Source organism: Lynx canadensis, chromosome F2 (genome assembly GCF_007474595.2).
Source record: "Lynx canadensis isolate LIC74 chromosome F2, mLynCan4.pri.v2, whole genome shotgun sequence".
Classification (NCBI taxonomy): Eukaryota; Metazoa; Chordata; class Mammalia; order Carnivora; family Felidae; genus Lynx; species Lynx canadensis.
The window spans coordinates 27,935,958-27,950,987 of record NC_044320.2 but is presented as its reverse complement, the minus strand read 5'-3'; the positions used below and the strand labels follow the sequence as shown (position 1 = coordinate 27,950,987).

At 37.4% G+C, this 15,030-nt stretch overlaps 1 pseudogene; it reads right to left on the bottom strand.

Annotated features, from left to right (window-relative positions):
* Positions 1-2,301: 2,301 nt before the first annotated feature.
* LOC115506022 lies at positions 2,302-4,324 on the bottom strand (annotated as a pseudogene).
* Between the last annotated feature and the right edge of the window lie 10,706 nt (positions 4,325-15,030).

The window sequence follows — 15,030 nt, the reverse complement described above, 5'->3', positions numbered from 1 at the left end:
GATTATTGTGTTATAATGCATCTAGACCTGTTATAAAGAGTAGCGTACAGGAGCACCTGGGTGGCTCAGTCAGTTAAGCATCTGACTTTGGCTAAGGTCATGATCTCATGGTTTGTGAGTTTGAGCCCTGTGTCAGGCTCTGTGCTGACAGGTCAGAGCCTGGAGCTCACTTTGAGTTCTATGTCCCCCTCTCTTTTTGCCCCTCCCCCACCCCCACTCATACTCTCTCTCTCTCTCTCTCTCTCTCTCTCTCTCTCAAAAGTAAACACTAAAAATAGTAGCATACATATGAGTTATCGTTTTTTAATAATATTTCAAGGGTTATTTTGTCTATTATTAACATTTATGAACAAGTGAAGAGACAACTGGTCTTTTTGTTATGTTTTTACAGACTTTGCTATTGAAAAGCTGATATTGTATAAACCCGTTCAAAATTTATTCTATACGTAAATCTTGCACATGGCAAAATTTACACATCTATACCTTTACTGACATCCAGACTTCTGTATGACCACCATGTAGATGTCTATTAGTGATACCATTTTGGTCCAAAGCACCATTATCTCTTTCTTGCATTCTTTTAGTAACCTCCTAACTGATCTCTCTGTATCTCCTAAATGCTCTCTAGAGACTATTCTCCATCTTCTATATTCCTTTCCTTTTGAAATGCAAATCACATTATGGCACTCCTCTGCTCAAAATTCTCCACTAGCTTCCTATCTCAGAGGGAAAGCCAAAGTGCTTAAATATATGGTTTTCAATATATATGACTTCATTTGAGTAATCTAGGCTACTTTTTAAATTGTCTGTCCCTGGACCTTAGCCCAGATCAACTGAATAGGAATTTCTGAAGCAAGAGTATTTTTTAAAAAATCCTCCAGTGCTCTTGAGAACCACTGACAATTGTGATCTAGCTCCTACTTTTTTCTGACTATTCTACCACATTCTTTCTTGCTCACTCCACTCCAGCCATCATGGCCTCCTGGCTAGTTCTCAAACTATAATTGTTATAAGACATGCACACACACACACACACACACACACATGCACATGCATGCACACACACATGCACGCGTGTGCGCGCGCACACACACACACACACACACGTACACACACAATTTCCTGCCCTGAGATTCATATTTTAAATGGTTCTAATCTGGCCTTCTTCTGGCTGTACCGTTTCCTCTAAGTGGGAATCTGTGGAGACAAAGAATGTGCCAACACACTTACCATTTTAGATCACTTTTGGATTCCTGGAATCTCACAATTATCTACCAAAAAGGACCTAACCCCAGTGCCTCTTCACAGTCCTCTTCTCTGGACCATCCTCACAAAGGTAGTCCATGCCACAGGTGCAATCACTCAGAACAACTCTCTTGGTGACCATTCTGTCTGGATCCACTGACAATAATGGATTACCTGAGACAATAAGGCTGTGCATGTCATTGCTATTCTGTTCGAACAGCGGCACAGATGCAGGAAGAAAAGTGATTGGGCCATATATTGTCACCACCAAGGGCATGTCAGTAGTCAGGAATCTCTGAAATTTATGTTTATCTGCTGCAGCATGCTGAGAGAATAAAGGTGGGCGGGTATCCCAGGTGTATTAAGACAAATCTCTCAACAGCAGAAGCAGAGTTAGGATGGAAAAAAAAAAAATCCTTGCCCTTCAATGGCAGGCACACACATATGACAAGAAGCAAATTCAGACTGAGCATATAACCCCATCTGCCCTTTAATTGTAAAGGCCAACCAGTGAGGCTCTTTCCCCTTCTTCCAGTTCACCAGTTCTTCCTCCCTTCCATTCCAACAGTATGCAGCCCAGTCTACTGGCAGTATGAGAGAGGATGGATCTGCTTGTCGAACTGTGGCGGCTGCTGTCCCGCCCCAGCATTTTCAGTCTCCAGAAGGAAAAAAAAAACACATTTGTATTGTCCTCAGGGCGGTGAAAATGTAGACCTAACCTCCCTAACCTGGGTGAAGCAGGATGAAAAACCAGCTCCTTGTCAATCTGTTTCTGTTTAGTGTACACAGATCAGAGGGGATTCGGTGTCTGTAAACACCTGGAAATTTTGTTTCCTGGTTACTTCAGTTTTTTATCTTCTCTCCTTAAACAGTTTTCAAAAATCCTAATGGAAAGTAGATGTTTTAGTAACATTTAATAGGTTATTTTTTAACTTAAGTGGCAATAGAAAAACATCCATAGTTCCCTGAGGCACATGTCAAGGCCAAGAAAGGCCTTTTGAAAAAAAAAATGCAGCAAACCTATAGGATAAAGTAGAAAACACAATTTTTTCCCAGTCAAAACCTATCGGCTCCCATCCCTAAAGTGCTGACTAGTAGCCATGGTCCATTATTCCATGTCCACTCAGGCACTGTTGACCAAATCCCACTTTTCACCCATGGTACTGGTTCTGGTATATACGGATCAGAAGTCCATTTGGAGAAAATTAATTCATCTTATAGAGGTTCGTCAGTACTGTGTCCTGAGATTTTTAGCTCCCCATCAAAACTGCACTCATGTGGCCATAAGTACCTAAAAGCTCCTTGATATGTCCCCTGTGGCCCCACTTTGTTCTCTGTTCCACTGGTTTGAACCACAACACGTCCTCTCTGTTGAAGTGCATGCAACGCAGTGCCATCAGCTTAGTAAAAATTTTGAAAGGATGACCCCTCAAAACAGCTCTCTTGACAACCATTCTCTCTAGATCCACTGACAATAGATGGCCTGTGGCAATGAGGCTGTGCATCCTGTTGTCATTCTGTTTGAAAAGCAGCACAAATGCAGAAGGAAAAGTGATTGGGCCACACAGTGTCACCACCAAAGCCACATCAGCAGTTAGGAATCTCTGAAATTTATGTTTATCCCTGCAGTGTGCAGAGAATAAAGGTGAGGCTCGGAAGTGCCTGAACCCACCTGGAAGATCAGCTCCTCTTTAGCTTTCACGGGCTCAGTGTTGCCAGGGTGTCGACTCAGCGCCAGATTCACTACTGACATCTCTGGTCATCAGCTAGTAGAGAAAGTGCAATCAAGAATGTTCCTTGCTTGAAGTACTGAACCACTGAGACGGACTTCAGACATGAAGCGTGACATATCAGCCAACCTCAGCTCTTTCAATCTCTTTTTCCCTCAATTTCTTTAAAATGCACTTCCTAGTATTAGTAAAGATCTGAAACTGAAAGTTCCAAGCATAATCTTGAAGAAGGCTTTCCTCAGGATCCCATGAAGATGTCCAAAAGTTCTTGAGGCCTCTGTATTTCTGAAATTGAATTCTCGCAGCTATGTCATGGGAGGGGGGGTGGGTATCTACTTCATCTGGAGACATCTCTTCCAGTCTTTCTTGTTTATATTTCTCCAACATTTTCTTCCTCAGCCTCTTCCTCCACTTTCTTGTCATAGACTACTCCGGTAGTCATAGTTTCATATCCTTCCCTCTGTTCCTCTTTACTATTTTCCTCCTGAGATTCCTCTTCAATAAAATCCTCATGTCCCATGTCATCATATTCATCTTCCCCACCACTTTCCACCATCCTCATCCAAAATCTATTCTACACGCTAATTTGATATCCCTTTGGGAACCTTCTTTACCACCTTGGGACTTTCCTTCAAGAAATAGTTTGCCTCTTTCAGCTCCTCCTTAGTGGGACAGGTTAGCTTCCATTGGATCTGGGATGACCTCTGTTTACAAAGATTCGTGTCTATCAGGGTCTGCCTTCATTAGGATCTTAAGGTCTTCCTCCATACCAGCTACAGCATCAACAGTGGGTGTATATAGGTGGGAAGGCCCTGAACAAAGAGGCAGAAAAGGTAGTAATACCCAGTGCTGTTCCAGCCTTCTAGTAAACCAAGAAGGAAGAGGATGGAATCTGCCACTTGAGCCATGTCTAACACAGTGTGCAGATCCCTGGCCTTGCAGCTGTGAAAACCCCTGATGCTTCAATGCAGGGCATAACAGCATAAAACTATTGGTGCTACTTCACTCATTTCAGTGTAGTGTTCCAGTGTCCTTATCCTGAAGCCGTGAAAGTCCTCTGGCAGGGAAATCCTGTTGTGCAGGGACACCACCAGTACCTGATGAGGAAGGTCATCCTTGCCACCCAACTGTCTCTTCTCTGCCAGAAAGACCTCTTTCTTCTGCTTTCAGAGCTGACTGGCATGATGCCTCTGGTCTATTCTATTGAGCTCTTTTCTTACCTTCTTGCTTAGGATTTTCGGTGCTAGACAGCCCTTGCTATCCCTCTGCATGGATCCTGGAACTCAATGCTGCTTGCTTTTCTGAGTTTTATTATGCTGCTTGACTGGACCAGAAGGATGGGCTTCCATGTTGCTACTCATGTGTACCCAGTCAGCCTGTGTCAGTGTGTTTTAATCAGAGACACAAAAGCCAGTAAGAAACATTATGCAATTATGGGTACTGATAAAACCTACATAAGTCTGTAGCTCATGCATCTGCTGCTGTTTCTAATGCCTCACAGTGTCCAGTTTGGGAAGAAAGTGGAGGTGACATGAAGTGAAGGGAAGAGTAATGGCAAATTGGAATATGCAAAAGTGATCTGGAACCTATGAGGTAAAACTACCAATGTTGATGAATTAGACATCCAGAAAAAATGCTGATGCACTTGACCATAAAACGTTACAAAAACCCATTTCCAGGATCTGGAGAAGCTGAAAGAAGATATCAGGCAGGAGGTAAAGCATCAGCAACGTAGCTGCTCCCTCAGGCCTACAAGGCGTTTCAACACAATCTCGACAAGGTATGTGGGTGGCAACAGCACCTAACCTTGCTTGCTAAGCATTGACATGCTGTTGTTTGACTTTGCCTTCCAAATCTTCTGCAAATTTCTCTAGGTTAGGCCAACCTTATCCCAGAACTATGAAGGCATGGGAATTCAGAAGGGGGACAGTTCTATCTGAGCTAAATCAACAGAATTTAAAGCCGCAATAATCAATTTTTGTCACCTGGGCCAATATATACAGTATTTTAAACTATACAAAACTTCCAAATAAAGGTAATGGCAAAGTGATGCTTCCTTTATAATGATGCAACGGTTCCTCATAACAATAAAAAACTTGCTAATCTTTTCCCAAAGAGGATACAAATCATTTTAACCACCCTGGTGTAAAATATATTCCTCTCCTAGCTGAGCCACATCCCCCCTGATTTCTAATAATTCAAATTTTGAGATGCGTGGTTACCTTCTATTAACACTTCTTGTGTTTGACAGGAGGGGAGTGGAAGAGGGAAAGAAATATTTTATATATAACCAAATATGCTCATATTGATATAAGGAAGAAATGCATATAATATTATAGTGCTTGTTTCTGCATCTATTCCTATGACCATAGCTGGTATTTATAATTATCTTCTTTTCCTATCCATTCATGACTCTGCCCTCAGTTACCACATTGGCTGGTTATGTTTTCCTATCTGATGGGGAGACCCAATCTTCATTTCTGAAGGCTCTGGGCCATTAGCAGTCTTACCAAATTTGGATTATTATAGTTTTATATTAACTTTAAGCATAGGATATAGGAGAACTAAAAGGCATTCCAAATTATCACCTACGTTACTGTAGATGATATTACTGTAAAGTAGCAACTGAATTTCCTAAGAGAGTACAGTAAACCTGAATCTAAACATCTCACCTAGTAGAGTAAGATTCTTTAATTTTTTAGATTCACTGTCATTAGGAACCTAAAGTGGCCAGGTAGCAAGCTCTAATGTATTTGAACCATTGTTGAGTCTTCTGGTGAAATGTTCTACCATGGGAACTAATAACTCTATTGCAGAGCCTAAAGTTCTGGGCACTTGAGGACACAAAGTATAAACTTCACTAGTGTATCATAAGGGATGATAGGAATGACTCTCATTTCCAACCATGGGAAAAGAGTTGGATTAGCAAGCCCAAATGATATATTTGTTGCCTACTATATCCAAAACTCTCAATACACATCATGCTTCTCTTTTTGTAGTGGGAGGGGCCAGATGCAGCAATTTATCTTTATGAGTCACCCCAGAATACTACCATTAGAAAGCAAGACCAAATAAGCACCATGTCTTTTATAACTTTAACTCATTTTTTTAAGTTTATTTATTTTTAGAAAGATACAGAGAGCAAGCAGGAGAAGAGCAGAGATAGAGGGAGACAGAGAACCCCAAGCAGGCTCCACACTGTCAGTGCAGAGCCTGATGCGCAGCTCAGACTCATGAACCCTGAGATTATGACCTGAGCCGAAATCAAGAGTTGGCTGCTTAACTGCTTAACTGACTGAGCCACCCAGGCGCTCCTAACTCAACTCTTGACACTGAACGCTTTCTTAAGGCAGTTAAGCAGTAACTCATCTAGATTTGTACATTTTAAGTGCATCTACAATAATAAAGACTAATTCATGCTCTTAAAAATATGATAAGATTATGAAATATTCTGAAAAGTAGCCATTAATATTTCTATAATTGTTCAAAATATATTGCTTTAAAGCGTTCTCAGTGAATAATCAGTGCATGACCCACTTAAGAAATTAATATAATCTCCACTTGCTATTTTAGCAGTTCACGGAATACACTTATACACTTTCTTCATTCTTTCAACACATTTGTAGCTTGACTACTGCATGCTTGGCACACTGTGCAGAGTTTACAATAACGATCCAAATAGGTCATGTCCCAATTGTAAAGTAATTTATTTTCTGGAAGGTAAGGGGGGGGGGATAGGGAAAAATAGGAAATAAACAAGTGAAAATACCAGAGCAAATTTCAGATAATGTGCTATGAAAAAAAAAGAGTGAGAGAGTGACTCTATGTAAAGGAAGGCACTTTGGATAGACAGAATTATTAGGAGCTTCTTTGAGGATGTGGCTTTTGAACTGGAAACTAATTGAAAAGAAGGAGACCACAGGAAAATTGAGATGAGAGCTCCAGTAAGATACTAAAGGAAGAGCAAGCTCGGTATGTTGGGGACAAAGAAACCAGTGTGAATGAAGCATAATGAGAAAAAGAAAAAGAAAGAATGAGAAGCATAATGAGTGATGCTGGATGGACGAGATCAGAAAAATCAGCTGGACCTGAAATATGCAGGACTTTATACAGCATGATAAATAATCAACATTTATTATATAAATTTGATATGTTAATTGTGTTATGCATGAGATCAGCAAAATGTAATTCACATTGTAGAAACCCTCTCTTCTGTGACTAGAAGGGGCCCTATGTGGAGACAGACAAGTTAAAACACAACAGTGGCCAAGATAAGATGTAATAATACGTTTAACATAATTTTTTTCTTTGAGAAGGAAAGAAGTAGCTATAGGATATGTTGGAAGTAGAACAAAAAGTGAAGTGTTTTGCCATTTACTGAGATGAAAAGCCTGGGTTAAATGTAGTTTTGACAAGGAGTTAAAGAGTGGGAAGTCATAACTTACGTTTGGAAATGTTAAACATGAGATTACTACATGACATCCAAGTGAAGATATTGACTAGTTTGAACCATATAAAACTTTCTTTGCTTCTTGTTGTTGTTGTGTTGTGTTTTTTGTTTTGTTTTGTTTTGTTTTTTTGGTAAGTTAAAAACAGTCTAATGCCATCAAGTTCATGTGATTCTGCACCTAATAGTGTATAGTTGCATACATGAGTCTGCGGTTCAAGGGAAAATTTCAGATTTAGAGAGATTTGGAAAGCATTGGCATACTGATGTTATCTGAAGCCAGGAAGCTAGAAGAGATCATATAGGAACAAAGTGTAAATAAAAAATAGACCTGTAGGTAAGCTAGGAGCACAATAATATTTATAGATCAAGAATAGATGGGGACACCTGGGTGGCTCAGTCGTTTAAGCATCCGACTTCAGCTCAGGTCATGATCTCATGGTTCGTGGGCTTGAGTCTCCCATCAGGCTCTGTGCTGACAGCTCAGAGTCTGCAACCTGCTTTGGAATCCCCCTCTCTCTCTGCCCCTCCCCTGCTTGTGCTCTGTCTTTCTCAGTCTCTCAAAAATAAACGTTAAAACAAATTTTTTAAAAAAAAAGTTAGATGTGAAATACGAGGAACCTCAGGAAAAGTAACTGAAATGAGTCAATTGTTTTTTTGTATATTCTTTTTACAAAAAAGAAAAACATTTTTTTTGGTGTGATCTGATCTTCTGGCATTGCTGTTTTCCATTTCCTGTCACATTAGTAAGATAAATACACTCTTCTGGGCCACTATGAATATGAAAAGTTCGCTCTTGATTCCATAAAGAACCATAGTAAGTCTTTTCAAATTTTTCCAGCTCTAGTATTTATCTACCTGCTATATTCAATGTTTTATATACTACTGCAACTTCTACCAACTATTTCATAAAGTATTGACAGTTTAGGGTAGACTCGAAAAGAAATACACAATCATAGTATCTTCCTATATCATATCTTAAAATGAATTTGACATAGAGTTTCCAAACCCATGTTTACCTCATAAATGGTGAAATATAAACTGAGCATTTCAACTTTCTCTTTTCTTCAGTAGATTGTTGACTTTCAGAATCTTCATCCAGGGCAAATGTATATTTGTTTTCTAAATTTAGGGGACATCTCTCCAATTCTTTACAGTTTGTTGCAAAAACAGTCATGTAACATGGGGATAAAAATCATTTGGGATGATATACAATCTACTAGGATGCATTTGCATAACCAGACTGAAAAAATGAACAGTAACAAGGTAACTGGTTAGCAGACAACAGGCCACTGAAATAAATTGGATGGATGCCACTCGGCATTTCAGCATTGGAAACGCAATCCTGCCACCTCTTATAAATGTCACATTGGAACCTTAACTCTGTCAACTTGAAAAACCTCTAACTTCCCTTGAAATGTGTGATTCTTTCTTAATAAGGTAGACCTGATTCACAAACCCAACCTCATATGTCTGTGAACTATCAGAGTGTGGATGTTGGATGGGGCCTTGCCTCCCACTGGATACACCATGAAATTAGGGGTTCCTTCTAAATTTAAGAGGTATTTAAATGATAGATAATCAATAAGTGAAAATTACCTACTATAATGAACTTTTTTCTGTACCATCTGCATATATTCTTCTTTTTATACTTGGAAAACAATTGATTCCATGTGACATAATGCAAGTATTTTCTTACACCACTGAAACAATATTCCATTTCCAAAAGAAGACCTAAAATTTGATCAAATTTTACATCCAACCTAATTACAGCCTATCTGGGACATCCTTAGTCCTTTCTATGATAGAAAATTCCCTACAATATAGAAATGAAAGCTAATAAGGATTTGAAAATGGATAAAGTTTATAGTCCTTCGTGTTTAAAACTAAGTATGAAGTTACTGACATATTTTCAAATTACCACCTCAATCACCCATTTCAAATTCTTCTGGCTTTGAGGCAGCACTTCACCTTGTCAGGCTTTTCTACTCACTGTTTTGATCTATACTTTTGTTAATGAGAATCTGTGATTTTGGTGGTCCTGCCTATAGAAATTGCAGTAACATTTGGTACTACATGCAGCTGTACTAGTGGGTACTTTAGAGGATCATCTGGGTTCTATTCATATTCTTTATTCCATTATGTAATACTTATTCCTATGATAGTGAGTATTAATCATGCCAGTCAACATAAATATCCCTCTTTGCCTTTTGGCCTAATTGTACAAGAAGCTACACTGACTATGAGGCAATGTCAGCTTCTAAATTAATGCAGTAATAATCAATGCAATTCAACTAGTATTTTTGAAGCATCCCTTGGAAACCAAACTCCTAAATCAGTAGATTCCAGAATCATGGGAGTAAGTGCACATTTTCCCCCTAAGTAAATATTTATGTGTAATTCAACTTCTATTTTTGTTTCCTATTGTGTTCTATTAATGGTACCAAATTTTTTCAAATAATTTAAGTTAAAAGGTTTTACAGGGTGCCTGGGTGGCTCAGTCAGTTGAGCATCCAATTTAGGCTCAGGTCATGATCTCATGGTTCGTGAGTTTGAGCCCCACGTCAGGCTGTCTGCTGTCATTGCCGAATCCACTTCAGATCCTCTGTCTCCCTGTCTCTCTCTGCCCCTCCCCTCAAAACTAAATAAGCATTAAAAAGAAAAGTCTTTACTAGATGAACAAGGATATGTAATAGTAATACATTTTTTCCTTCTCTTTATAAAGAATTGATGTACAATATTATTATTAGTTTCAGGTATACAATATAGTAATTTGACATTTATATGTTATGAAATGGTTACCACAGTAAGTCCGGTTACCATCTGTTACCATACAAAGTTACAATATTATTTATTATATTTACTATGCTGTACATTATACCACTATGTGTTATTTATTTATAACTGAAATATTGTACCTCTTAATCTCATTCTTCCCTTTCACAGCCATCCCCCCTGCCTTTCTGTGGCAATCATCAGTTTGTTCTCTGTATCTATGAATCTGTTTCTGTTTTGTTTTCTTTGTTCATTTCTTTCATTTCACATATACAGATTTCACATATACGTGAAAATATATGGCATCTATCTTTGTCAGATATGTTTCACTTACCACAGTGCCCTCCAGTCCATCCATGTAGTCACGAATGGCAAGATTTCATTTTATATATATATATATATATATATATATATATACACACACACACACATATGTATATATATATAATGTGTATATGTACATATGTATATATACACACACACACACATATATATATATACACACACATACACACACACCATCTTTTCTTTATCCATTCATATATCAATGGACATCTAGGTTGCTTCTGTATCCCGGCTGTTGTAAATTATGCTGCAATGAACACAGGAGCACATGTGTCTTTTAAACTAGTGTTTTCATTTTTTCAGATAAATACCTGGATGGTATGGTGTTTCTATTTTTTTTTACAACCCCCATACTGTTTTCCATAATGGCTGTACCAATTTATTTTCCTACCAATAGTGCATGAGAGTTCCCTATTCTTCACATCCTTGGCAACACTTGGTATTTCTTATCTTTTTGATCCTAGCTAGTGTGAGGTGGTATCATTTTGGTTTTGATTTGTATTTCCCTGAAGGTTAATTATGGTGAACATCTTTCATGTGCCTATTGACCATCTATATGTCGTCTTTGGAAAAACGTCTACTCAGTTTCTCTGCCATTTTTTAAATTGTTTGGTTATTTGATATTGAATTCTATGAGTGCTTTATGTATTTTAGATGCTAAGCCCTGATCAGATATATCATTTGTGAATATCTTCTCCAATTCAATAGGTTGTTTTTTTTTTCATTTTGTTGATGATTTACTTTGCTGTGAAAAAGCTTTTTAGTTTGAAGTAGTCCAGTTTGTTTATTTCTGATATTCTTGTCCTTGTCTGAGGAGGCAGATCTAAAAAATAATGCTAAGACTTATATTAAAGAGTTATTGCTTATGATGCTTCTAGGGGTTTTATAGTTTCAGGTCTTACATTCAGGTCTTTAGTCCATTTGGGGTTTATGATTGTAGATGGTGTAGGAAAGTAGTCCAGTTTCATTCTTTTGCATGTGGCTGTCAAGTTTCTCCAATATCATTTATTGAAGAAACTATCTTTTTATCATTGTTCATTCTTGATCTTTTGTTATAGATTAATTGACCACATAAGTATGGGTTTATTTCTGGACTCTCTATTCTGTCCCACTGATCTATGGGTCTGTTTTTATGACAGTACCATACTGTTTTGATTACCAATCCCTGTAGTATAGTTTGAAATCCAGCAACATGATACTTCCAGCCTTCTTCTTCTTTCTCAAGATTGTTTTGACTATTCAGGGATGGAAATTTCTCAAATATTGATTGCTAATTTAAAACACATTTTACAGCCTATAGGCCAGCATCATAACCTTGCAAGGTTCTCTCTTACATGCAAATCCATACTGAATCTTCAAAATCCATATGTGTTTATAGAGTTATTCACTTCTAAGATAAATGAGACTAATGAATGTCATGGACACCAGTTGATGTTTGCTATAAAGGTAATTATTTGGTCAGGTACATATTTTAGAGAACTTAAAAAAGGCATAATACATGCTTCTGTATATACTTAGTGGTGCTGGAAGAATGACAGTGGGTAAAACAAGCAAATACAAATTTTAATATTCAAAGGCTAACATGGGAACAACTGTTTGGGAAAGTTTAATTCTGGGGTTTGGGTGCTAGCTATAGTGGAATGAGATATGGGAAATAAAAATGGGTAACTTTCTATTATATTTAGAATTTTTATCTTGTATGGGAGAGGGAGAGATTTTAAATATCTAGAACTATTCAAATTGAATAGTGATACATAGTCCCCCTAGTTGCTTTGGACAACAGATGGAACAGAAGCTCTGGAAATAACAGGTGATCAAAAGGAAGAGTAATAGAATAACACATGCTATTCCTGGTTTTAAAAAAAATTGCCACTAAGCTAGTGTATTAGACTATAGCTCTGACAGTTTAATTGGAAAGCACTTTTAGAAAATTTATTTTAGTTCTCCAATATCAAGTAATATGTGCTTATCCTGATCACCTGTGTAGTTGCCTACCTCTGAGATGACCTCCAGTGATCCCCACCTCCTTGTATTCATACCACTGTGTATTCCGCTCCCAGTTTGTAGTAGGGTTGACATATGTAATCAGTAGGATATGACAGATTGATGTTATATAACTTTTGAAGTTAGTTTATGAAAAATACTGTGGTTTGCATCTTGGTCAATTTGTCTCTTTTGCAGCACTCACTTACAGAGAAAAGCCAGCTGCCATGTAGCATAGCTCAATGATGGATCACATGTGATAAACAACTGGGTCCTTCAACCACTGGCCGTATGAGTGAGCTATCATGAAAGCAGATGGTCTAGTTTCAGTCAGACTTTCATATGACGGCAGCCCTGGCTGACAACTTGACAGAAACCTTATAAAAGACCCTCCTGAATCAGGATCAGCTATTTAAACCACTATTGGATTTCCGATCTCCATGTGAACTAATAAATGTTCATTGTTTCACACTGTTGAATTTGGGGGCAAATTACACAGCAATAGGAAAGTAATTAAATCTATTTGATAGATTATCTAGAAAACTTTATAGAGCTATATTGATAACTACTGCTAGAAGTCTACAGTCCTGCTGATGATTTTTGACTATTGACTTCAAATCCTTGAAACATCAGGCTTAACGAAGATGATTAACTTTTAGCAATAAGCCAAAGTGGGATAGATCTTGTGAAAGAAGTTTTAGTATGCAACAGCAAGAAAAAAATTAAAGCATAATTAATATCTGTTAGTGGAAAAAGAGGCTTTAGAAAACACCCAGTGAAATCACTTGTTTTATATTAAGATAATTGGTTAAAAACTGAGCTTCTGGCTCACATCATGATTGGCTTAGATACTTAAGGCCTTATTGGTCCTACATAATTGCTGAATTATATCTAAAAAGAGGGTTTAACTCATGGATTATTTAATTCCAATATGATTTTTTTTTAATTCTCTATTAGTTGAATTTTTTCCAATGTGAATCCTAACATTTGTAGTAATGCAACATACAGAAATATAGTTTTCTTTATATTTTTATCCTTTTAGTAATGAGCACACAGATAGGTACCTCTATTGTAGATGCATAAGGTTGTGAGTAGTTCAGTATATCTGCGGTATTTACCATTTGATGAAGTTTTGCAAATTATACCAATTTATTTTAGTAGTTTAATTAGGCCCACTATAAATACTTTTTGAATGGGATTTAATTGTATTGCTAATCTCTGATTGACATAGGATTACTATTATTTTAACAGCTGCCATAAACTTCCTTAAATTCCTTTGGGTGAAATATGTTTTTCCAAAGACTGTGTGAAAGAAAAATCACCTGAAAGGCAGAACGAATTCTAAAATGCCAACTCCTACGGTTTCTATTTTAAAGACATCTTAATAGTTATAAAGAACCACTTAGGAAAGATATAAATACATCTATCTCTGCCTTCAGGTCTACTAAGCAAATTACCTCTAAAAATACTAAAGATCCCTTAGCTGAATTATGACAAGTTGCTAAATAATTTATAGGAATGTGTGTATGTGTGTGTGTGTGTGTAGTGTAAAAGCTCATACTAAAAAGTCTTTTATTTGGATTTTTTTCTGGTACATTTTCATACGTGTTTTAACAATCAGGTAATAGATATGTGAAAGTATCTATAAGTAGCAGACAGCCTTGGAACCTGTGACTTTTTGAAAATATGTGGTGAGAAAACTGCTTCAGTGAGAAGGGTGGGTATCTTGTCATTGATTGAGAGATCATATCACAAGTGGCTTGGCTACTTGGAAATAATGCAGAGCAAAAAAAAAATGCCATGGGTAATTTACAATAAACAATAAAAGAAAGCATACTAGAATCCAGGTGCTTGCTCTTCCAACCTCATCTTTGGTTAAACACAGAAATTTGATGGTGGTTGGATGATTAAACTAGAATGCATGTCTGGAAATGAGGGCAATGCCAATAAAACTGGTACCTATTGTATTGTCGTGACCCTATTTTCTGTGAAGGATAATACAGGGAAAGCTTAGCATCAAAATGTTTATTATAATGATACAATCACAGTGACTACCACCTGGCGCTCAGAAGCAGTGGCTTTATGCACCTACCATTTACAAAGCTAATTTTGCATTTTTGTTAAAGGTGATCTATAGCTTAAGAGAAAATGGTAGGTATTGTAATTTATTAGTAGTATTCTCCTAAACACCAACAGGACAAGATCATTGCAGTTTCTACTTACTCATCTGTCAGGGTTTTGCAAGTACACTTATAAGGTTTTTTAACCATAACACCTGCACCTAGAATCTTACAAAGTGTATGTTATGCTAAATATACTTAAGCTTTTCAGGTTTCTGCACCTATACTCGATATGCGTTGTATGTTAAATAGCAGTAGAGATGGGTGTCCCAAATTAGCCTGTTAAGTTTGCTGAGCTTAAAACAAAATACTGATATGTGTCTTCTGCATTTTAAAAATCTAACAAATACTATGGATGGAGGTGATTAAATCTGAAATCTATTTT